This window comes from Pleurodeles waltl, chromosome 6 (assembly GCF_031143425.1).
Source record: "Pleurodeles waltl isolate 20211129_DDA chromosome 6, aPleWal1.hap1.20221129, whole genome shotgun sequence".
Classification (NCBI taxonomy): domain Eukaryota; kingdom Metazoa; phylum Chordata; class Amphibia; order Caudata; family Salamandridae; genus Pleurodeles; species Pleurodeles waltl.
This window is the reverse complement of record NC_090445.1, coordinates 347,184,522-347,209,363: the sequence shown is the minus strand read 5'-3', so window position 1 is coordinate 347,209,363 and position 24,842 is coordinate 347,184,522.

The following is a 24,842-nucleotide window of genomic DNA, read 5'->3' as shown; positions in this document are numbered from 1 at the left end:
ACGGGGCAAACGCTGAGGGTCTGCTGGGAGGAAGGTGCTGGTGCGGTGGGTGGCGGCTATACCTGTTGTTGCGGGGGGCACAAATGTTGCCACCACCACAAGGGAGCTCCCTTCAGAGGACGAGTCGGTGTCACTGATGTCTGCCCGAGTCCCCGCTGTGGAGCTCCCCTCGCCCTCTGTCCCACTGGTGAATTCGGAGTCCGTTGCATGGCCCTCCATGGCCATGTGGGATGCAGCTCCCTCGTGCTCCGATGCCACTTCTCCTCCGCCTGATGATGCTAATGCACACATGAACAGGAAGACCACAAAAAAGGGGGGGGAGAAAATAAAGACATGTTGAGTGCATGCATTGGTGACACCGTTGGCGGACAGGACAGACACAGAAGCCCCCTGCACTACGCCGCTCACTGGGGGTCGACTACTCAATCCGTGGGACATGGCCTACAAGCCTGTGGACGACATCTGCACACATAGATGACACAGGGCCATGAATAGCTGTTCTAGGCACCCTACAGAGGTGGTGGGCGGGGGCACAGGGCCATACCTTATGGAGGGGCCTAGCCTACAGAAATCACCCTGGCCTAGGGATACCCACGGCCCTCCTCCCCCACCCAGACACCTCCACTGCGCGCAAAGTCAGCAAAATGAGAGTGTACTCACCCCCTTGTGTCGGCTGTGATGTCCTCACGCGCCCATCCAAATCGGGGTAGGCCACCGCCAGGATCCGGGACATCAGGGGGGTCAAAGTCCAACTGGCACCCCTCCCACGTTGGGAGGCCATCCCCAGCTGAGCCTCCGCCGTCTTCCTGCTCCAGCGGCGGATGTCCTCCCATCTCTTCCGGCAGTGGGTGCCCCGTCTGTGGTGGACCCCCAGGGTTCGGACGTCCTTGGCGATGGCACGCCAAATATCGATCTTCTGGTGGGAGCTGACCTATGTGAAATGTACAGGGGGAGAAAAATAGTCATCACCTTCTGCATGCTCAATGTGAGTGGCCCCCCATCCCTACCCTTGCCATGTGGCACATGCTCTCACCATCGTTTGATGCATGCCTCAATCGCTCCCCTCCCCACCATCTTTCATCCACCCCACTCAACACAGGCATTGCCCATAAAGCACGCTCCCAGTGTACTTACCTGTTGGTCTGGAGGACCGTAGAGTAGTGCGTACTGGGGGAGGACCCCATCCACAAGTTTCTCCAACTCCTGAGCTGTGAAGGCAGGGGCCCTTTCCCCAGACCGAGGTCACAGCAGCACTTGCAGTGTAGGTCCTCTCCTGTCGAAGATCAGGTATCGAGTGATTAAGCAGATAGAAAATGGCGGTCACGCCCGCGGCGGTGCGTACCGTGACCACCGGCGCACATCGTCATTGGCTCCTGAGATCCATAGGGTTCAATGTTAACCAATGCTGCTTTGCGCCGCGGTCTTCGACCGCCTACCGCCACGGTGTGCCAAGCCAGCGCATTTACCTCACATCCCATTGTCTCACTTCACAGTTCAGGCAGCCGCCATTTCAGGGGCCCAAATGGCTTACTTTTTACTGCGTCACACATACCTAGGCCTTGCATCGACACTCATAAAAACCATTCAATGGAGTGAGAATCGTGTTATGTGCAAGCTGTGGTTACGTACCTGTGGGTTGATTGACTCTGTGCTCGCTGTTGTCCTTCATAGGCACCGTCCGCTGGGACTTGCGAGGAGATGGCGGAATCTTCCGGTGTACAGACCGCTGGTGGACCTGTCGACAATGGAGGAAAGACATGTCATACTGACATACAGGCTTGACCGAGCCACTATTCATGAACTGTGTGCCCAGCTGTAGCCAGACCTGATGTCACCAATCCGCCAACCCACAAGGATCCCCCCTCTAGTGCAGGTGCTGTCAGTGCTCCATTTCCTTGCAAGTGGGTAATTTCAAACAACAGTGGCCATATCATCAGGGATGTCCCAGCCTATGTTTTCCAAGGTGTTGTCCAGAGTGTTGTCTGCCCTGCTGAAACACATGCGCAGCTACATCGTTTTCCCTGAGGTGGGGGATTTGCCTACAGTGAAGGGTGATTTCTATGCCCTTGGACATATCCCCAATGTCATAGGTGCCATTGATGGGACCCATGTGGCTTTGGTTCCCCCCCACAGGAGTGAACAGGTGTACAGAAACAGGAAGAGTTATCATTCGATGAATGTGCAGATGGTGTGTTTGGCAGACCAGTACATCTCCCATGTTAATGCCAAGTTCCCATGCTCAGTGCATGACGCGTACATCATGCGGAATAGCAGCATCCCTTACGTGATGGGTCAACTCCAGAGGCAACGTGTGTGGCTAATTGGTGACTCTGGTTACCCCAACCTGTCATGGCTACTGACCCCAGTGAGGAATCCCAGGACAAGGGCAGAGGAACGCTACAATGAGGCCCATGGGAGAACTAGGAGGGTGATCAAGCGGACCTTCGGCCTCCTGAAGGCCAGGTTCAGCTGCCTCCATATGACAGGTGGATCCCTATTCTACTCACCAAAGAAGGTGTGCCGGATCATCGTGGCCTGCTGTATGCTTCACAACCTGGCTTTGCGACGACAGGTGCCTTTTCTGCAGGAGGAAGGTCCAGATGGTGGTGTTGTAGCAGCTGTGGAGCCTGTGGAGAGTGAAGACGAGGAAGCCGAAGAAGACAACATAGACAACCGGAACACAGTAATTCAGCAGTTTTTTCAATGACACACAGGTAAGAATACACACCGGCATATTACATATACTTAAACACTACTACCTCTCTACTGTCTGTCCTTTTCCCCCAGTGTATCGTAACTGAGTTGTGACTTTCCCTTCCGATTTCAGAGATGTGGGCCCCACTGCGTGAGATCTGCTTTGTTTCCCCATGGACTACAGCTGTGTGACATTGGTATGTTGGCATCACAATGTAAATAAGCATTTTGGCACGGTAATGTCTAATGCATTTGTTCAAAATCACAGCCAGACTCCTGATTGTTTTGTGCAATAACTGTGTTTATTACAGTGCTCTATATTGGTGGGTGGTTGCAAATCGGTGAGGGGTGATGGTGGAGGATTGTCCATGGCAGAGTCCAGACTATTTGTATCACAGGTGCATTGTCCAAATGCCTGTGGGAAGTGGAGCAGGGGCAGTTTAAGGATCAACAGGGTGACAATGTGGGACAGTGGGATGACAATCGGGGAGGTATCCTTTCCTGGCGGGGGTCTTGGCATCTTACTCTGTCTTCTTCCTGGATCTCAGGGCCCGCTTGCGGGTTGGTTCTCCTTTTGCAGGGGGTGGGGTGCTGGTGGCCTGTTGGTCCTGTGGCGGGGCCTCCTGTCCACTAGCGCTGGCAGAGGTGGTAGGCAGTTCTTGGTCCATGCTAGTGTCAGGGACCTTTTGTGGTGCCACAGTGTCCTGCAATGTGATGACTAACAGATTCAGAGCCCCTACAATGGTGCCCAGGGCAGAACTGATGGTTCGTAGTTCCTCCCTGAACCCCAAATACTGTTCCTCCTGCAGGAGCTGGATCTCCTGAAACCTGGCCAGTACCGTCGCCATCGTCTCCTGGGAATGATGGTACGCTCCCATGATGGAGGTGAGGGCCTCGTGGAAAGTGGGTTCCCTGGGCCTGTCCCCCCCCTGTCGCACAGCAGCCCTCTCAGTTCCCCTGTTTCCCTGGGCCTCTGTCCCCTGGACCATGTGCCCACTACCACTGCCCCCAGGTCCCTGTTGTTGGGGTGGTGGGTTAACCTGGGTGCCCTGTAGTGGTGGACACGCCGCTGATTGACGTGTCCTGGGGACAGAGGTATGGGCCCGCTGGGTGGGTGCTGTGCTGGTGTTCCCAGAGGGGGGAAGGTCTGCTGTGGCCTGTGGCTGTCTGAGGGGAACCGACTATCCTGAGGTCCCCGATGGGCCGGGCTGGTCATCTAGATCCAGGTCGACAGAGGTGCTGTCATCACTGTGGGCCTCTTCTGGGGGTGGAGTGGACATTTGTAGACCCTCCTGCGCGGTGACGTGGCGTTCGGGTCCTGTAGGGGTATAAAAGGATGGTTATTGCATCTGTGTGTGCCATAGCGTGCAATGGGTGGGTGCCTGTGTACCCCAGTGCTTGCATTCCTGTGTGGGGGCTTTTGTGGCGGTGGTTTGGGGGGGGATGGGGATGTGCAGTGGGCATGCTTTGGTGATGGGTGTCCATGCTTTGTGGTCGCATGCAGGGCTTGGGGTTGGGATGGGTGGGTTGTGATCGTGAGACATTTGCAAGGAGTAGGTGTGATGGGGGTGAGGGTGTGGGTGAAGGTATGAGTTGACATGCTGGTGGGGTGGGGGGGATGAAGTAGTGAAGATGAGACTTACCAGAGTCCATTCCTCCAGATACTCCTGCAAGGCCCTCAGGAAGCAGGATCGCCAAGACCTGCTCCTCCCATGTTGTAAATTCTGGGGGAGAAGGTGGGGGTCCGCCGCCAGTCCGCTGAACCGCGATGTTGTGCCTGGATACCATTGAACGCACCTTCCCCCGTAGGTCGTTCCACCGCTTCCTGATGTCGTCCCTATTTCTTGGGTGCTGTCCCACAGCGTTGACCCTGTCGACTATTCTGCTCCATAGCTCCATCTTCCTGGCAATGGAGGTGTGCTGCACCTGTGTTCCGAAGAGCTGTGGCTCTACCCGTACTATTTCCTCCACCATGTCCCTGAGTTCATCCTCAGAAAACCTAGGGTGTCTTTGCGGTGCCATGGGGTGGTGTGGGTGATGTGTGGGGTGGATTATGTGGTGCTAAGTGTGGTGATGTGTATTGGTGTGTTGTGTGAAGTGCGTGGTAATATTGCTGGGTGAATGTAATATGCACGTCTGGGTGGTCGGATATCTATTTCTCTGTGCGTGGTACCGATTCTCTAAGAGTGGAGGTTTGTGGGTGATGTGGGTGTGTGTTTTATATTTAATTGGGTGTGTGGGAGTGGTGTGTGTATGTGTATCAGGTGTGTGTATTTTGAATTGTCCAATGTGGCTGTGTTTTGTAAGAGTGTGTGTATTTTGAGCGCAGCGGTGTGTACCGCCAATGGAATACCGCGGTTGAAAGACTGCCGCGTGGATTCGTGTGTCGTGATAGTGTGGGCGTATTTCTGTTGGCGTGATGGTGGAGGTTTGGTCATCGCCAGTTTCTCGCTGGCCTTTGGTGTGGTGGACTTTTGTGGATGTCTGTATTTTGCCGGGTTGCCTGTTGTGGGTCAGAATGACCGTGGCGGTTTACCGCGGGCGCGGCGGGATGTTGGCGGTCTTCTGACAGCGGTAAGCGGCTTTTACCGCCAGGGTTGGAATGACCCCCATAGTATTGTTTTCCCCATCGGAGCAGGAAGCGGCCCCAAACAGCCTTCCCCACGTTCGGGAAGGTCTCGTATGAAAGGGGAGACTCTCCCCTTTCATACGAGGCCTTCCTGAACGCATTTCCTGGCCCTCGATCGCAGTACAGCTGCGATCGAGGGCCAGGAAACGCCACTAGACACCAGGGAATTCACTTGGGGGGTCGGCCCCCCCTTGGGAAACAGGCCGCCCCCCCCCCGGCCATATTTTTGAATTTCAAGATTAGGGCCCCATGCGGGGAATTATTATTTTTTTAAATAAAGAAATTGACAGGGGGTCGCCCGAGGGCAGGGCGACCCCCTGTGGGGGCAATCTTTTTTTTTGTAGTTGTAGGGTTTCCCTGGGGGCCATTTTGGCCCCCAAGGAAACCCTACAACTACCAAACAAATACTGTTCTCTCTCTCTCTCTCTATATATATATATATATATATATATATATATATATATTTTTTTTTATGTAGATATATAGATATATCAATCCATCTAGATAGATAAATCTATTTACATGGATATATCTATAGATAGATCTATGTATATATATAGGTCTATATATATATGCATGTATATATATATATATAAACATAGATCTATCGATAGTTATATCCATGTAGATAGATAGATATATCTATATATATCTATCTATCTATATATATATATATATAAATATATATTTGCCACCAGTTGTCTTGCAGTTGCAGCTTGCGTCTTCAAAGCAGTGCACATACTTCAACTGACGCATTTCAACTGTAGCTTTTAGGCAGCAATAAAAAAGTCAAGTAAGTCTTGTGATTATGTTTCTGCTACAACAGGATCAGACTTTTGTCTAGTGGCAGTTTTAGTGCCATAAAGAAACGCAGAAAGTTTATATGACTACTGCTAAGAGCAAATCTGTTTTATGTACATAGCTGAGTACATTAGTCAAGTCAGCCACTAACTGCACTATAATACAAATGAAATGTATGTGCGTGTGGGGGGTGGTTATGGAGAGATGAAGAGCATGTTTGCTGTCTGGTAATGAGGGAATCCGAGGAGGAGGACATGGGAGTGGGAGCACCAATAATGATTGTTGGACTGGGCGCAGGAGGTGCTAAAGACTGATGAATGGTATGTGACAAGGTGTTTGCGTGTCTTGAAAGAACGTGCTGATTGAGGGAAGAAGCACAGGTAAGGTGGCCTCTACTGTTGCACGTATCACACACACACACCAGCAATTTTGTGACTATAGGCTAGTGTTTTAGATCAACAGTTTAGCCAATAGCAGAGATGGCATCTTGATGGATGACTGCTGCTGACGTCACTCGGGTTATAGAGGACAGCTCTGACATAGGATCAGAGAGTGTTTTTTAGGCCACATTTTGAGGTTTGCAAAGGATTCTGGGTAACAGAACCTGATCAGAGCCCCACAAGTCACCCCATCTTGGATTCCCCTAGGTGTCTAGTTTTCAAAACTGTGCAGGTTTGCTAGGTATCCCTAGGTGCCAGCTGAGCTAGAGGCCAAAATCCACAGCGGAGCACTTTGCAAAAAACAGCTCTGTTTTCTTTGTGAAAATGCTATATGTCCACGTTGTGTTTTGGGGCATTTCCTGTCACGGCACTAGGCCTACCCCCACAAGTGAGGTATAATTTTTATCAGGAGACTTGGAAGAACACTGGGTGAAAGGAAATTTGTGGCTCCTCTCAGATTCCAGAACTTTCTGTCACCGATATGTGAGGAAAAAGTGCTTTTTTACCACATTTTGAGGTTTGCAAAGGACTCTGGGTAACAGAACCTAATCAGAGCCCCACAAGTCACCCCATCTTAGATTACCCTAGGTGTCTAGTTTTCAAAACTGTGCAGGTTTGCTAGGTTTCCCTAGGTGCCAGCTGAGCTAGAGGCCAAAATCCACAGCTAGGCACTTTGCAAAAAACAGCTGTGTTTTCTTTGTGAAAATGCTATATGTCCACGTTGTGTTTTGGGGCATTTCCTGTCGCGGGCACTAGGCCTATCCACACAAGTGCGATATCATTTTTATTGGGAGGCTTGGGGGAACGCTGGGTGGAAGGAAACTTGTGGCTCCTCTCAGATTCCAGAGCTTTCTGTCACCGAAATGTGAGAAAAAAGTGTTTTTTTGCAACATTTTGAGGTTTGCAAAGGATTCTAGGTAACAGAACCTGATCAGAGCCCCACAAGTCAGCCCATCCTGGATTCCCCTAGGTGTCTAGTTTTCAAAAATGTGCAGTTTTGGTAGGTTTCCCTAGGTGCCGGCTGAGCTAGAGGCCAACATACACAGCTAGGCACTTTGCAAAAAACACCTCTGTTTTCTTTGTGAAAATGTGATATGTCCATGTTGTGTTTTGGGGCATTTCCTGTCGCGGGCACTAGGCCTAACCACACAAGTGAGGTATCATTTTTATTGGGAGGCTTGGGGGAATGCTGGGGGGAAGGAAATTTGTGGCTCCTCTCAGATTCCAGAACTTTCTGTCACCGAAATTTGAGGAAAAAGTGTTTTTTTGGCCACATTTTGAGGTTTGCAAAGGATTCTGGGTAACAGAACCTGATCTGAGCCCCACAAGTCAGCCCATCCTGGATTCCCCTAGGTGTTTAGTTTTAACAAATGTGCAGGTTTGGTAGGTTTCCCTAGGTGCCGGCTGAGCTAGAGGCCAAAAACCACAGCTAGGCATTTTGCAAAAAACACAGGGGGTGATTCTGACCCCGGCGGTCTTAGACTGCCGGGGCCAGGGTCGGCGGGAGCACCGCCGACAGACCGGCGTTGCCCCGCAGGGCATTCTGACCGCGGCGCTTTGGCCGCGGTCAGTGCAGGAAAACCGGCGGTCTCCCGCCGGTTTTCCGCTGCCCGTCAGAATCCTCCAAGGCGGCGCAGCATGCTGCGCCGCCTTGGGGATTCTGACACCCCCTACCGCCATCCTGTTCCTGGCGGTTCGCCCGCCAGGAACAGAATGGCGGTAGGGGGTGTCGCGGGGCCCCTGGGGGCCCCTGCAGTGCCCATGCCAATGGCATGGGCACTGCAGGGGCCCCCGTAAGAGGGCCCCGCTTGTATTTCTCTGTCTGCATAGCAGACAGTGAAATACGCGACGGGTGCAGTAGCACCCGTCGCACCTTCCCACTCCGCCGGCTCGATTACGAGCCGGCTTCATGGTGGGAAGGTCGTTTTCCCCCTGGGCTGGCGGGCGGCCTTTTGGAGGCCGCCCGCCAGCCCAGGGGAAAACTCAAAATACCCGCCGCGGTCTTCCGACCGCGGTACGGTATTTTGGCGGCTCCCGCCGGGCGCGCGGTGACCGCGCCCGGCGGGAGTCAGAATGACCCCCACAGTGTGTAAAAAAGATGTCTATTTGAGAAATGGCCTGTAATTCACATGCTAGTATGGGCACCCCGGAATTCAGAGATGGGCAAATAACCACTGCTGCTCAATACCTTATCTTATGCCCATTTTGGAAATACAAAGGTTTTCTTCATACATATTTTTCACTCTTTATATTTCAGCAAATGAATTGCTGTATACCCAGTATAGAATGAAAACCCATGGCAAGGAGCATCTCATTTATTGGCTCTGGGTACCTAGGGATCTTGATGAACCTACAAACCCTATATATCACTGCAACCAGAAGAGTCCAGCACATGTAACGGTATATTGCTTCAAAAAATCTGACATTGCAGTAAAAAGTTAGAGAGTAAAACGCTGAGAAAAATGGCTGTTTTTTTCAGCTCAATTTTAATATTGTTTTGTAGCTGTTATTTTCTGTAGGAAAGCCTTGTAGGATTTGCACAAATGTCCCCTTGCTGAATTCAGAATTTTGTCTACTTTAAAGAAACACTTAGCTTTCTGGGATCCATTGTTGGCTTCACACCCTTTCCTGTCACTAACTGGAAGGAGGATGAAAGCACCAAAAATAGTAAAAATGAAGTATGTCCCAGTAAAATGCCAAAATTGTGTTGAAAAATGTGGTTTTCTGATTCAACTCTGCCTGTTCCTGAATTCTGGGAAGATGGTGATTTTAGCACAGCAAACCCTTTGTTGATGCCATTTTCAGGGTAAAAACCACAAGCCTTCTTCGGCAGCCCTTTTTTCCAAACAAATTTTAGCTTTATTTTGGCTCATTTCTTTGTCTCCTCCAGGGTAACCCATAAACTCTGGGTACCTTTAGAATCCCTAGGATGTTGGAAAAAAAGGACGCAAATTTGGCATGGATATCTTATGTGGACAAAAAGTTATGAAGGCCTAAGCGCGAACTCCCCCAAATAGCCAAAAAAGGGCTCAGCACGGGGGGAGGCCCAGCAGCTAAGAGGTTAAAGTTTACCTCCTGTGACTGAGATGCATTATTGGCATTACCATCTTCCAGGTAGCAGATGACATTGTCTCCATGATAATGCTGGTGCTGCCAGTTTGCGAGTTTTGTTGGATCTCTCGCCAGCTTTTGAAAAGGTAGTCGATAGGGCTACAGCCTCTTCTGTTTTTCTATCAGATACACAACAAATGTCTTTGAAACGATATTCCTAAGGGCTGGCCTCTCCAATTCTCTGCTATAAATGAGCATTAGCGTTTGTTCTTCGACTGATTGTATCACTTAAAGCAGAAAAGTTGATTGACTTTTGACTCATTACTTCCCTCTTCCAAGTGGGCCATTCTAAAGCGTACGATTTCTGACTGTTCAGCGAACCACGCGAAATCTAGTTGAAGGACCTGATGTCTTCCTTCACCAGGACACCGATGATGCTCAGTTGTATACATTGCGAAAAGAGCTGCATATAACTCAAACAAACCAAGTTATATATTATTTTTTTTAAGTTCACTGCTCTGAAAATAGGTTATCACTGCTCTCCTAGGAGATACAAATCCTGCCATTAGAAGGATCTAGGTCCTATTCACAATAAAGATGATGATTTGTCCAACAGCCGTCACACACTGCCCATAGAAGCCTAGAAAGGCCACAGTGGGCTCTGAGCAGTCATTTGGCTCAGTGAATTTCTTTGCAACAATACAGATGGATACTGTGATCTGAGGCGCCACTGCACACTACATGATAATTTGACATAATCAAAAGCGATATATGTCAATATTTTGTCAGGAAGTTGCCGTGAAACTATGGAGTGATTAGCAGAGGGCTTTGTGACCATAAACCCATGTTACGGCCAAAAAATGCATTTACTTGCCCATGTCAGGATACCTGACATGAAATTGAATTTAGTACTTTGCAATTCTGTAGGAAGGTAGCCTCTTTCTAGCCTTGTTACCCCCACCTTTGGCCTGTTTGTGAGTATAAGTGAGGGTGTTTTTACTGTCTCACTGGGATCCTGCTAGCCAGGGCTCATAGTGAAAACCCTATTTTGTCAGTGTGTTTGATATGTGTCACTGGGACCCTGCCAGCCAGGACCCCAGTGCTCATAAGTTTGTGGCCTATTTGTGTTCCCTGTGTGGTGCCTAACTTTATCACTGAGGATCTGCTAACCAGAACCTCAGTGTTTATGCTCTCTCTGCTTTTAAAATTGTCACTGCAGGCTAGTGACTATTTTCACAAATTCTAATTGGCACACTGGAACACCCTTATAACTCCCTAGTATATGGTACCTAGGTACCCAGGGTATTGGGGTTCCAGGAGATCCCTATGGGCTGCAGCATTTATTTTGCCACCCACAGGGAGCTCAGACAATTCTTACACAGGACTGCCACTGGAGCCTGAGTGAAATAACGTCCACGTTATTTCACAGCCATCTTACACTGCACTTAAGTAACTTATAAGTCACCTGTATGTCTAACCCTCACTAAGTGAAGGTTAGGTGCAAATTTACTAAGTGTGAGGGCACCTTGGCACTATCCAAGGTGCTCCCACATTGTTCAGGGCAATTTCCCCAGACTTTGTGAGTGCGGGGACACCATTACACGTGTGAACTACATATAGGTCAATACCTATGTGTAGATTCACAATGGTAACTCCGAACATGGCCATGTAACATGTCTATGATCATGGAATTGTCCCCCCAAGCCAAATCTGGTATTGGGGTGCCAAATCCCATTCATCCCAGGGGCTCCAACATAGGCACCGGGTACTGTCAAACTAGCTCTCTGGGGTTTTCTCTGCAGCTACCCCTGCTGCCAACCCTCAGACAGGCTTCTGCCCTCCTGGGGTCTGGGCAGCCCAGATCTAGGAAGGCAGAACAAAGGATTTCCTCTGAGAGAGGGTGTTACACCCTCTCCCTTTGGAAATAAATGTTAAGGGCTGGGGAGGAGTAGCCTCCCCAGCCTCAGGAAATGCTTTGAAGGGCACAGATGGTGCCCTCCTTGCATAAACCAGTCTACACCGGCCCAGGGAGCCCCCAGCCCTTGCTCTGGTGTGAAAATGGACAAAGGAAAGGGGAGTGACCACTCCCCTGTCCATCACCACCCCAGGGGTGGTGCCCAGAGCTCCTCCAGTGTGTCCGAGACCTCTACCATCTTGAATACAGAGGTGTGAGGGCACAGTGGAGGCCTCTCAGTGGCCAGTGCCAGCAGGTGATGTCAGAGACCCCTCCTGATAGGCTCTTACCTGGGTAGGTAGCCAATCCTCCTCTGAGGGCTACTTAGGGTCTCTCCTGTGGGTTTCTCTTCAGATAATGAAAGCAAGAGCTCACCAGAGTTCCTTTGTTGCTCTCTCTTCGACTTATGCCAAGGATGGACCGCTGACCGCTCCAGGACGCCTGCAAAACTGCAACAAAGTAGCAAGACGACTACCAGCAACATTGTAGCGCCTAATCCTGCCGGCTTTCTCGACTGTTTCCTGGTGGTGCATGCTCTAGGGCTGTCTGCCTTCATCCTGCACTGGAAGCCAAGAAGAAATCTCCTGTGGGTCGACAGAAGCTTCCCCCTGCTAACGCAGGCACCAAACTTCTGCATCACCGGTCCTCTGGGTCCTCTCTCATCTTGACGAGCGTGGTCCCTGGAACCCAGGAGCTGGATCCAAGTGACCCCGACAGTCCAGTGATCCTTCTGTCCAAACTTGGTGGAGGTAAGTCCTTGCATCCCCACGCCAGACAGTAATCCTGTGTACTGCGTGATATGCAGCTTCTAGGGCTTCTGTGCACTTTTACAAGGATTCCTTTGTGCATAGCACAGCCCAGGTCCCCAGCACTCCGTCCTGCATTGCTCAACTCGCTGAGTTGACTACCGGCTTTGTGGGACCTTCTTTTGTAGTGTTGAGATGACCGCCGTGCTCAGATTTCTTGAACACCTGTTCAAGTGCTTCTGCAGGTCCTGCCTGCTTCTGCATGGGCTTTCTCTGTGCTGAGTGCCCCCTCTGTCTCCTCCTCCAAGGGGCGACCTCCTGGTCCTTCCTGGGCCGTGGCAGCACCCATTATCTTCAACCTCAAATCTTGCAGCTAGCAAGGCTTGCTTGTGGTCTTTCTGCGTGGAAACAACTCTGTATCCTCCAGCACGCCGTGGGACATCTTCTGACCAAAGGAGAAGTTCCTGGCGCCTTCCAGAATCTTTGGGTTCTTCCAACCAGAGGCAGCCCTTTTGCACTTTCATACGGGGATTAGTGGGCTCCTGCCCCCCCGGACACTTGCGTGACTCTTGGACTTGGTCCCCTTCCTTTTCAGGTCCTCAGGTCCAGGAATACATCATCAGTGCTTTGCTGTCAGTTGTTGTCTTTGCTGAATCCCCTATCTCAAATTTACTGTCTTTCTGAGGTAGTAGGGTAACTTTACTCCTAATTTTCAGGGTCTTGGGGTGGGGTATCTTGGACACCCTTGTGTTTTCTTACACTCCCAGCGACCCTCTACACACTACACTAGGCCTGGGGTCCATTCTTGGTTTGCATTCCACTTTTGGAGTATATGGTTTGTGTTGCCCCTAGGCCTATTGTCTCCCATTGCATTCTATTGTGTTCTACAGTGTTTCACTACTTTTCTAAGTGTTTTACTTACCTGATTTTGGTTTGTGTGCATATTTTGTGTATTGTACTTACCTCCTAAGGGAGTATATCCTCTGAGATACTTTTGGCATATTGTCACTAAAATAAAGTACCTTTATTTGAGTATTGTGTTTCTTATGATATAGTGCTATATGATATAAGTGGTATAGTAGGAGCTTTGCATGTCTCCTAGTTCAGCCTAATTTGCTCTGCTATAGCTACCTCTATCAGCCTAAACTGCTAGAACACTACTAATCTACTAATAAGGGATAACTGGACCTGGCTCAAGGTGTAAGTACCACAAGGTACCCACTATAAGCCAGGCCAGCCTCCTACAAATTCCTTGCAAATCCCTGCCATGATTGCATACAAATACCCAGTAGTAAACCTCTTACAAGGGTTGGGGGGTACGTGGAACAAGGAATGGTGTGTTTTGAAAGATTGTGAACGCCCATATACTTGTGAACTTGTGTTCATTCATAAAACCCGAATATTGTCATTTTGCCATTGCGAAATGGCTGGAGTTTTACTCCAGGAAAAGGGGCGGGGAACAGATGACCTTGATATTTAGTGGGGGTGTAGGAGGAATTATGTTTTGCCTGTGTCGAAAAAAGGAAATAATAAAAAAAATTGCATTTGCACATTGTACTGTGTTTCCTCAGTATATAAATGTGCACTCTGTACAATAATGCATTGGCCAAACTGAACAGGAAACATATCCTATGACACTGGGAACATGCCACATGACATTTGATTTGAATAACTGAAAATACCTGGAATACCTGGAAATCTGAGACTGTTTTGTGAATTTCAAAAAATAGTAAAAGTATGCTCAAGTGAGGTGCAAATTTCCTCATACGTTTACACGTTTCTTGTGATTGGTATCAATAGTATTCAACTTTAAGATGAACGGATGTAGTAGATGTAGTTGGATAGTCTTTGTACTATCGAAAAATAAGTATGTCGAACATTTGAAGGGCTCCTTTCGCCCTCCAGTGTCAATATGCTTGTACTACAGAAACATATTTTATATAAACAATCTGAAGATTTTATTACAAGACAGGAGGCTCATATTATGCTTTTCTTTTCATGCTTTATTTTAACTGCAGCCAAGAACTACAAATCCCAGAATCCCTGGGAAAAAACTACAAAACTGCGTCACAATGGGGCCCACCAATCACACAACGAGCCCCATAATAACTATCTTGACTGAGAGCAACAAGCCCTCTTTTCTTGCTGCTCGCAGTCAAGATAAGTACACTGCTCACGTTTATATATTTTTTCTATGATTTTATATGGTGTAGTTAAATGTTTTGTAACATTTAGTACGTTGGTATTTACTTGTGGGGGTTGTGCCCTTGCTAAACTGTCTTCCGTTGTTTATTTCCTCTTAAATGCACATTTCATTGCGCACTTTCGCGCCTGCAGGCCGACTGTCAGAACGTTCCATTGACGTTCTGACAGCCGCGCCTCAGGCAACGGCATTCCTGGCATTTTTTTGACTCGCACGGCAGCGAGTGCTTCAGGCTCCTTCATGCTCTGCTTATTTTACGAGCGTCTGGCTTCTAATCTTTCCGCTTTATTAAGCGGCTACACAGCGTGTTCAGTCTTACACGCTTGACTGCCTTTGTTTATTCCAGCGCGTCCCTGCAAGAATTCTTTCTGCCGCTTCACACGCTTAACTGCATTTCAAGTGTGTTTTTCCCTCAGGTTAGTGGCACGCCCCCTCACACCCCCGGCCAACCTACCAAGGCTATTTAACCCTTTCTTAACCATAAATTCTTTGATTTAACAGGATTGTTTCCTGTTTCTTCTCCTTTTTATTGATTTTAACTATAGTTTTTTCCCATTATGTCAGAAGACGACCAAACCCAGTCTATAAAGGATAATTTGAAATCCTTTATTAAGGATTCAGTCCAACACGCTGTTTCAGTGTCTATGTTGGACGTTTCCAAAAATTTGGAAGCCTCTATCTCAAAAATGCTTCATGCACCCAAGGTGAATCCTCTTTTGAGAGGCAAGAAACGTGTGTCCTATTCCCATGACAGTTTAAAAGGCGTTTCTCATAAATTTGGGCCTCCAACCCGAGAGGCGAAATCTTCGGGTCTCCCCTCCTCCCCCCTTAATATCCTTCATTTACGGGACACAGATAGTGACGGGATGATGATGTCTTACAAGACACTCTAAATTATGATTATTTTGATGGGCCTCCGGAAAAAAGGCGAAAAATTTCTCCTCATGAGTACTCCCCTCACTTAGTGCCCGAGGACCTGGTTGACCCGGTTGGCGAACACTTATTTGACCCTACCTCTATCCATCATCCCAACTCCTCGGAATGGTTCCCCTCTGATCATTTTTCTGATTACGTTTCTTTCTATCTCCGACATCCCCTAGATAAATCATACAGAAATAAATTAAAATCTGAATGTACCAGACCTTCCCTTCCCTGTAAGGTTACAGATACCCCTGCCATTGACACCAATATGTTTCTTTTCTTCACGAAATTTGGTAAAGACCCCAAGAAAGGAGTTGACCGGGCCTGGTCAAATTGTCAAGACAGACTCCTAGACTTGGTGGGTCCCCTCACCAGGATTTTCGACCTTGCTGAAGAAGCCAAGATGGAGGGCTCGCAGGTGGATCCAGAGACCCTCTCCAACTGGGCGCAACGGGCGATCTGTATGTTGGGTAACGCCAACTCCTACATTTCCCAGGAACGCCGCAAGAGCCTCCTCCTCAGGATTGATCCAAAAATCAGCACTCTTGCTTCCGAAGCGGAAGGCCTTAATGCTGATGGTCTTCTCTTTGGGGACTCTTTCATAAAAGAGATGGGCAAATATGTCTCTACTTTTAATTCCCTTGACAAAGCCCATTATTCAATGAAGAGAATATTTTCCAATCGGGTTTTTGGGTTATTCCGCAGCGGCCGCAACAGGAGTTACAGAGCCAAAGGAGAACACCTTGCAGGTAAGAACTTTCAGTTCTGGCCTTCCTCCAGTAGGAGGCAGACTGGCTTTGTGTTTAAGCGCTTGGTTGTCGATAACTTCCGACCCTTGGAACTTTATCAGACCCCTTTTCAACCCTTCCTTCCTCGTCCTCTTCGTTTCTCTCACGATCAATCTCGCCTCATTCAGGACGAGATACAAGGTTTGCTGTCAAAACAGGCTATCGAAGAAGTGGTGTTCGACACTTCTGGGTTTCTCAGCAATATCTTTCTTGTTCAAAAGAAGAACAAAAAACATCGCCCGGTCATAAACTTAAAAGAGTTCAACAACTTCGTAGTGTGTCACCACTTCAAGATGGAAACCATTCTCCATCTCAGGGATATTCTTCTTCACAACGACAGGTTAGCTCGTATAGATCTCCAGGATGCCTACCTCTCGGTTTCGGTGCATCCTTCTTTCAGAAAGTTCCTTCAATTCCAGTAGGAACATACTTTCTTCCGTTTCAAAACTCTTCTCTTCGGCCTTTCTTCTGCCCCTTGGTGCTTCACCAAGATACTAAAGCCCGTGGTGGCCTTTCTCAGGGCTCAGGGAATACGCCTAATCGTCTACCTCGACGACTTCCTACTTATGGCTCAAGACAAGTCTTCCCTGATATCTCATCTAAAAATTTGTCAAGACCTTCTTTCCCAGTTGGGCTTCCTTATAAATTTCCAAAAGTCATCTCTAGTTCCTTCACAGACTCTCGAGTTCCTTGGATTCCTCGTCAACACCGCTGAGTCGATTCTCCAACTTCCTCAAGACAAAGTTTCTTTGATAAAGAAAGAAATTCGTCATGCCTTGTCTCTCCCTTGTACTTCCCTCAGGGCTCTAGCTCGTCTCGTAGGCCTCCTTTCTTCTTCCATCCAGGCCATCCTTCCGGGCCCTCTTCATTACAGAGCCCTTCAGAGGCTCAAGATCCAACACCTTCAACAAGGACTGTCATACTCGGATCAGGTTGTTCTCGACGCAGATTCCAGGGAATAACTCACATGGTGGATGAGTCATTTAGACGCCTGGAACGGGAGAACGATTTTCTCTGCCGCCCCAGATCTTGTCTTAGAATCAGATGCAAATCTGACAGGATGGGGCGCAAGATGTGGTCCACACTCGACTGGCGGACCATGGTCCGTTCAGGAGTCGTCAATGCACATAAACTGTTTAGAGATGCTTGCAGGTTCCTTTGCCATTCAGTCCTTTACCAAAGACAGAGTAAAATGTTCCATTCTTCTCAGAATGGACAATCTATCTGCAGTAACTTACATCAATCGCCTGGGTGGGACTCGATCCAAACCTTTGGCTCTCTTGGCCGAGAGTCTTTGGGAGTTTTGTCTTCCCAAAAATATTTCTGTCAGAGCCGAATACCTCCCAGGCAATCTAAATGTTGTGGCCGATTGGTTCTCGAGACACTCCCAGGATTCAAGTGATTGGCGTCTTCACCCTTCTATATTCAAGCGTCTTTCTTCCATCTTCGGTATAATGTCCATAGACCTCTTTGCCTCAAGACTCAATTCCCATCTTCCCAACTTCTTCAGCTGGAGACCAGATCCCTTAGCCTTGGCTTCCGACGCTTTTCTCCAAACGTGGCCTCCTTCCCTTCTGTATGCCTTTCCCCCCTTCCTCTTTATTGCCCGGGTTCTAGCAGATGTCCGCCGCCAGCGTTCCTCCCTAGTTCAAATGACCCCATTCTGGCAGTCTCAACCCTGGATTCTGACCCTACTAGAACTCTCGTCACATCTTCCAGTTCTTATCTCCCCTTTCCCAGATCTTCTTTTGAATCCCCAGGGACATCCTCACAACCTCATAATACAAGGTTCCCTATTCCTCATAGCTTGGAGAGTTTCGGGGCTTCCTGGAGAACCCCAGGAATTTCGCAACAGGCTATCCAGTTCATCCAACAATATTGGGCTCCGGGTACCGCAAAGGTCTATCGATCTGCTTGGTCAGTATGGTGCAGCTGGTGTATGGACAGGGATTCCGATCCCGTTTCAGCTGACGTTACCTTAATTGTAAATTTTCTCGCTTCCTTAGCCTTTCAAGGCAAGGCGTACCATACCGTCAATACCTACAGATCAGCAATCTCTTCAGAACATGTCAGGGTGGAGGGTAGACCAGTGGGAGAACACCCCTTGGTTTGCCTCCTGCTAAAAGGAATACGTTTTTCCAAACCTCCAGCCCCCAAATATAATTCTATGTGGGATGTGAACTCCATTCTCCGTCATCTGCTTTCTTGGCCCGATAATCCGGACTTATCGTTAAAATATTTGTCTGCTAAAATCACTATGCTCCTCTGTCTGGTCTCCATCAAACGAGTTTCAGATGTTAAAGCTCTGGATGTTTCCTCCTTTCATTTCTCTGCCTTCGGTGTGTTCGTACTAAGACTAATTTGTCTTCTGTGTTTTATCCCTTTTTTCGTTCCCAACCCAAGTTGTGTGTGGCTAATTGCTTGAAAACGTACGTTTCATGAACTGCAGATCTCAGGGCAGCTTCTTCTTCTCAGTTGCTAATTTCCTATCAAAAACCCCACAAACCTGTCTCGTCTCCCACTTTAGCCCGTTGGCTCAAGTGGCTGATGGATTTGGCTGGTGTCCCTACTAACATTTATGGTGCCCATTCCGTTAGAGGAGCTACAGCTTCTAAGGCCTTTTTGGCTGGGGCTAGTTTACACGATATCCTCAGATCTGTAGATTCGTCTAACGTCAGTACGTTTAGAACTTTCTATTGTAAACCGGTTGATCATCCTCTGCAAACTGTTGTTTCATTGCTTTGAACAAGCATAATATGAGCCTCTTGTCTTGTAATAAAATTTAGATTTTCCTAGCCTTGGTGTCAGAAAGGCTAGATTTTATTAAAGACAAGGAGGCGAGTATTATCCCGCCTCTTCTAACCCTCCCTATTCTTTTATTCTAGTTGCCTCAATTGCAACCAATAACAACGCTGCTGTCTGACCAGCTTCCATCAGCTCCTCCTTCTGGACCTTCGCATCAACCAAGGGGATCTACACAAGATTATCCTTTCCTCAAGGCCTTCTGTATAGACTTCCTTTCAGCATTTTTGACTCTTTATGGTTTATTGTTGTTTTTCTCGCATCGTTCTATTGACTGACTTTCGCAAGAAAAGAGGGCTTGTTGCTCTCAGTCAACATAGTTATTATGGGGCTCGTTGTGTGATTGGTGGGCCCCATTGTGACGCAGTTTTGTAGTTTTTTCCCAGGGATTCTGGAATGTGTAGTTCTTGGCTGCTGTTAAAATAAAGCATGAAAAGAAAAGCATAATACTCACCTCCTTGTCTTTAATAAAATCTAGCCTTTCTGACACCATGGCTAGGAAAATCTCAATTTGAATGAAAGGTCTGGTTTCTTGTTCAAAGTAAGTAATTTGACGGCCACAGGTCCTTTTTCTTTCTTTGTTGTCTCAGTCTCAGAATCCCATGTCTACTCTTTGTGTTGTAATGCTGTTTGTAGGCTTCACTGAATCAAGGTAAAGCTATTCACGCCAAAGTATTACAAACCACACGGGTGTAGAGAGTGTACTGAGAGCCATGCGGGCTCTCCTGACTTGCGTAACGTGCTCTGCGTGTCCGGGAGGGGCACGGAGCACGAGGTTATATAATAAAGAAGGAACTGCGGTGACGCAGTTCCATGCGTGTTTGCAACGAAGTAAGGTCTCTGTGTGATTCTTCTGAGACCGTATGCCCCTAAACTACATTGGCGACGAGCGGGATTTCGAAACGCGATGCAATAACCATGGCTATTTAAACGGTGCCATAGAGCTGAGAAGCCCCTGCTGGGAGAGGTTACATACCGGGGAAGACGAGGTGGTGTCGGCCGCTGAGCGAGCGTGAAAAGTGCTGGTCGGCTTCCCGATCGGGGAAGCCAGAAACGGTGAGCTGCGCCCCGCCCCAGAGGAAAGGAAAAAAAAACTCAGTTCAGCGCTTCCCCCGCAGGGCGTCTCCTCGCTGCCGGGAGTGGAGAGGAACACGTGCTCTCCCAACGAAGCACTCCGTGTCTGAGCCTCGCTGCCGGAGAGCAGCTGAACAGACCACGTGCTCTGTCAGCCGAGCGCTCTGCTTCTGAGCGTCTCGGTGAGTCAGAAGAGCTGAGAAATCTGACGCGTGTCCTCCCCGAGGCCAGGGATTTTCTGAATGAAACGCCGGGAAGGCGTGTCTCTTAAAAAAAAAAAAAAAACACACGGAGACAAACATTGCAGCTAAGGCAGGCGAGGGCCTGTAAATAAAAAAAAAAGGAGGAAATAAAGGGGATGAGCAGCAGACAATACATTCTCAAGGAAAGAAAAGAGTTTGAAGGTCAGAAGGAAAACATATATATACATTAACTCTTCCATTAAAGAAGATGAGCAGTAAAGAGTAAATTCTCAATAAAAGTAAAGAGTTAGAAGGTCAAAAAAAAAAATATATATATATATATATATATATGTACATTATTTCTTCTATATCGCTGGAGTGAGGGGGTGCAAGTATGAGTGCCCCACCACAAGAGAATGCCGATCCTCCACCGCCACCAGGGAATCCCCAACTCCCAGCACAGCTGAACAAAAGCATCCACTCCTCAATTACTTCCTTACCACCATTCAGTCAACTGATTGATCCGGCTACGGCTGCACCCAGGTGGCGACTGTGGATAAATCGCCTAGAAAATTATTTCTGCGCCACCAGGGAAACAGATGGGGCAGTGCGGAGATCTGTAATGCTGCTGATGGGCGGTGATGAACTACAAGAGCTCTTTGATTCTCTCCCGGATACGGGGGACAAGTCTGACTTTAACGCAGCAGTAACTGCTTTGAATAGGCATTTTGATCCACAACTTAACTCAGATTACGAACGTTTCAAACTGAGACAGGAGCAACAGACTGAAGTTGAGTCGATGGATATGTTTTATGCTAGGTTGAGAAAACTGGCGAGCTCGTGTACAGGACTCAACCAACAAGAGGAGATCCGAGCACAGATCATACAAGGCTGCCGGTCTAACGCCCTGAGAAAGCTTATTCTTCGACAACAGGGTATGTCCCTTGATGACATTTTTATTCTTGCACGGTCACATGAACTGTCTGCGGTGCGAGCAGATGCGATGGCAGCCGTGAGAGGTCAGTCGTTGGCTGCAGCGTCATCGTCCCGTGTGGTCCAGGTAAAAGAAGAACAGGTGGATGCTATCCAAACAAGGCAGACAGCACCGCGTAAGATAAACCCTGCTAAACCCAGTGATTGGGCTTGCGGAAGCTGTGGGTATGAACACCGACCGAACATGGGGTGCCCAGCAAAAGGACAGTCCTGCAACCGCTGTGGCAAGTCAAATCATTTTGCTAAAGTGTGCAGGTCAAGGAGGAATAAGCCAGGAGAGCAGAAAGGACGAGATACGAGTGTTAGAGCTGTGTCTAAAAGTACGGAGGAGGTAAGGGACCAGGCAATGGCGAGTGGCCCGGTTTTTGAGGAAGAGGAAGAAGAGGATATCTTTGTAATATCCTTCACGGGAGGGAAGCCACGGAAAATGAGACCGCCGCCCATGAGTGATGTTCATGTCAACGGCACGCTTGTATCTGTACTCATTGACACTGGAGCATCTGTCAATGTCATGGATGAAACTCTTTTCCAGAAACTAGTGCCTACCCCACCACTTACCCCGACAGCTACCAAAATATATAACTATGGGGGGCGAGATCCCCTTCCCCTCAAAGGGATAGTGGAGGTGGCTGTAAGCAGTGGGGACAGATCTACCGAGGCGAAGTTCTATGTGGTGGCTGGGGATCGCGGCACGTTGCTAGGGTGTCACATGGCAGAAGAGCTAGAACTGGTGTTCTTTGCACGACAAGTGTACGATACTCAAGTGGAGCGCCTTCTCAATGAGTTCCCACAGCTCTTTGAGGGGTTGGGACGGCTGAAAGGAAAACGCATCAAACTGCACATAGACCACAGTGTGGTTCCGGTGGCACTAAGACATCGTCGGGTGCCATTCTATCTACGACCTGTCGTTGAAAAGGAGCTGCAGCAGCTGGAAGACCAAGGGGTCATTGAGAAGGTGGATGGGCCTACGCCCTGGGTGTCACCGTTGGTGATCGCGCCAAAACCCAAACAGCCGGGAGCGATTCGCCTCTGTGTTGATATGCGCCTACCAAACAAGGCTATTCGAAGAGAAAGGCACATAACGCCCACAATGGATGACATTATTGCTGATCTGAATGGGGCGCAGTGGTTCTCAAAGTTGGATCTTAATGCGGGGTATCATCAGTTGGAACTAGACCCCGGAAGCCGAAACATCACTACCTTCTCGACACACGTGGGGCTGAGAAGATACAAGAGGCTAAGCTTTGGAGTGTCCTCAGCCACTGAAGTATTTCAGAATGTGCTTAGAGAGACATTATCGGGATTACCGGGAGTAATCAACTTGAGCGATGATATCTTGATACACTCCAAGACAAGGGAGGAACATCATCGTCATCTAAGGGCAACGTTGAAACGACTGGCTGAAGCTGGGCTAACACTTCACAAGAAGAAGTGTGCCTTTTATCAAACATCTGTAGAGTTCTTCGGCTATATATATTCTCGAAAGATGGTCTGCAAGTAGACCCCAGGAAGGTTGAAGCGATTCGTCAGGCTCCTGTTCCGCAAAATCCCACGTAGGTTCGTAGTTTCTTAGGGATGGCCACGTATTGTGGGAGGTTCATACCTCAACTTGCCACCATGTCTGAACCTCTCCGACGACTCACGAAAGGGCAACACTGTTGGAACTGGACTCCAGAGGCACAACAGGCGTTTATGTGTATTAAGGATGCTTTGCTGGATAAAGCGACTGTGGCATACTTCAACCCCAGTAGGAGGACTGAAGTGGTGGTAGATGCAAGCCCCGTTGGGCTTGGCGCCGTTCTCTTGCAGGAACAGAGGTATCAAGAATGGATCCCCGTTGCATATGCCAGTCGGGCGTTGTCAGCGGTTGAGACCAGGTACGCACAGATTGAGCGTGAGGCCCTAGCCATTCGATGGGCATGCCGACATTTCCATTTGTACTTGTACGGGCACGAGTTTCAGGTAGTGACTGACCACAAACCTCTGGTTTCATTGTTTGCGGGGAGCCCCCGTCTTGCACCTCCGAGGATTGAGCAATGGACTGTTCTCCTTCAGCCTTATAGGTTCACCGCTGTTTACCGGTCTGGTGCGAACAATCCGGCAGACTATCTGTCTCGACACCCTTCTCCGCAGGTGTTTGATGCTCGACAAGAACAAGATGAGGAAAGTACCGAGGGTTTTGTCAGCATGGTCGTGCAGTCGGCGTGTCCTAATGCTCTTCTCGTAACCGACATTGTGAGTGCTACCCAGGAAGATGTGATGTTGAGTCATGTCAAGGAAGCTTTGAGCCATAAACGATGGAAACGTTTTTTAGAGAAAACACATGTGTCCTGCCCTGATCAGAGGGTAGCTATGCAAAGCATATGGAAAGTGCGTGACGAGCTGTCTACCGATAAGGATGGTTTGATTCTAAGGGGAAGGAGAATTGTACTCCCACAATGCCTCTGGTCTAGAGTGGTTGATCTGGCTCATCAAGGGCATCAAGGGGCCGCTAAAACTAAAGCGAGATTACGTGCCAAAGTGTGGTTCCCAGGCATGGATGGTCAGGTTGACGAGATGATAGGGAGGTGTCACTCCTGTATCATCACATCGATGGAACCTCTGAGTTGCCCAGTGGTGACTGAACCGCCCACTCTGAAACCTTGGGCTAAAGTAAGCATGGACTTTGGGAGTTTTCCTGATGGGAGGCTGACTGCTGTTTTGATTGATTCCTATACCAAGTTCCCGGTGGTTGAGGTGGTATCGTCAACGGCGTTTGAAAATGTGCGGCCAGTTCTGCAAAAGACGTTTGCTTTGTTTGGTCTGCCTGATGAGATTCGAACTGACAATGGTCCCCCGTTCCAGGGGCAAGAGTTTAGCTCGTATCTTGATGGTTTGGCAATTCACCATCGTAAAATAATGCCTTACTGGCCTCAGGCGAATGGGGACGTGGAAAGGTTCATGAGAACTCTGAACAGGGCTCTCAGGATTGGACTGGAACAGAAGGAAGACAGCGAACAGTGTTTGCACCAGTTCCTGAGTGCTTATCGTCAAACGCCCCATAGCCCTACCGGTTGCGCTCCCTCTTCCTTGATGTTCAAAGTATCTCCACGGGACTGTATTCCATCAGGTCCTAAATGGAAGCCTCCTGTGTTGGATGTCCAAGCCACTCAAAGACGACGAAGAGCTACTAATCAGAAGGCTAGTGTCCAACGACGAGCGAAGTATCGAGGGTTTGAAGAAGGAGATCGAGTGGTAGTAAGATGCCGGCGAGGAGGAGGAAAGTTTAGAACACCGTTTGAGCCTGAGGTATGGGAGGTCATTGGTGTAAAAGGATCAATGATAACTGCGGCCAGAGGAAGACAGAGGGTAACACATAATGTATCACATTTTAAGAGAGCTGGACTGAGGGAGTCGGTTGGTGATGAAGGAGAAGTAGATGATATCGTAAGGGGTCCATCAACAGGGGCCAAATAGAAGGAGAGTGTTACTGGGCCAATGCTGACTGAACAAACCCTGCCTAGTTGCGCTCCCGAACATGAAAGTTTGCGCACTCGAAGTGCAAGATATGACCTGCGCCCTAAC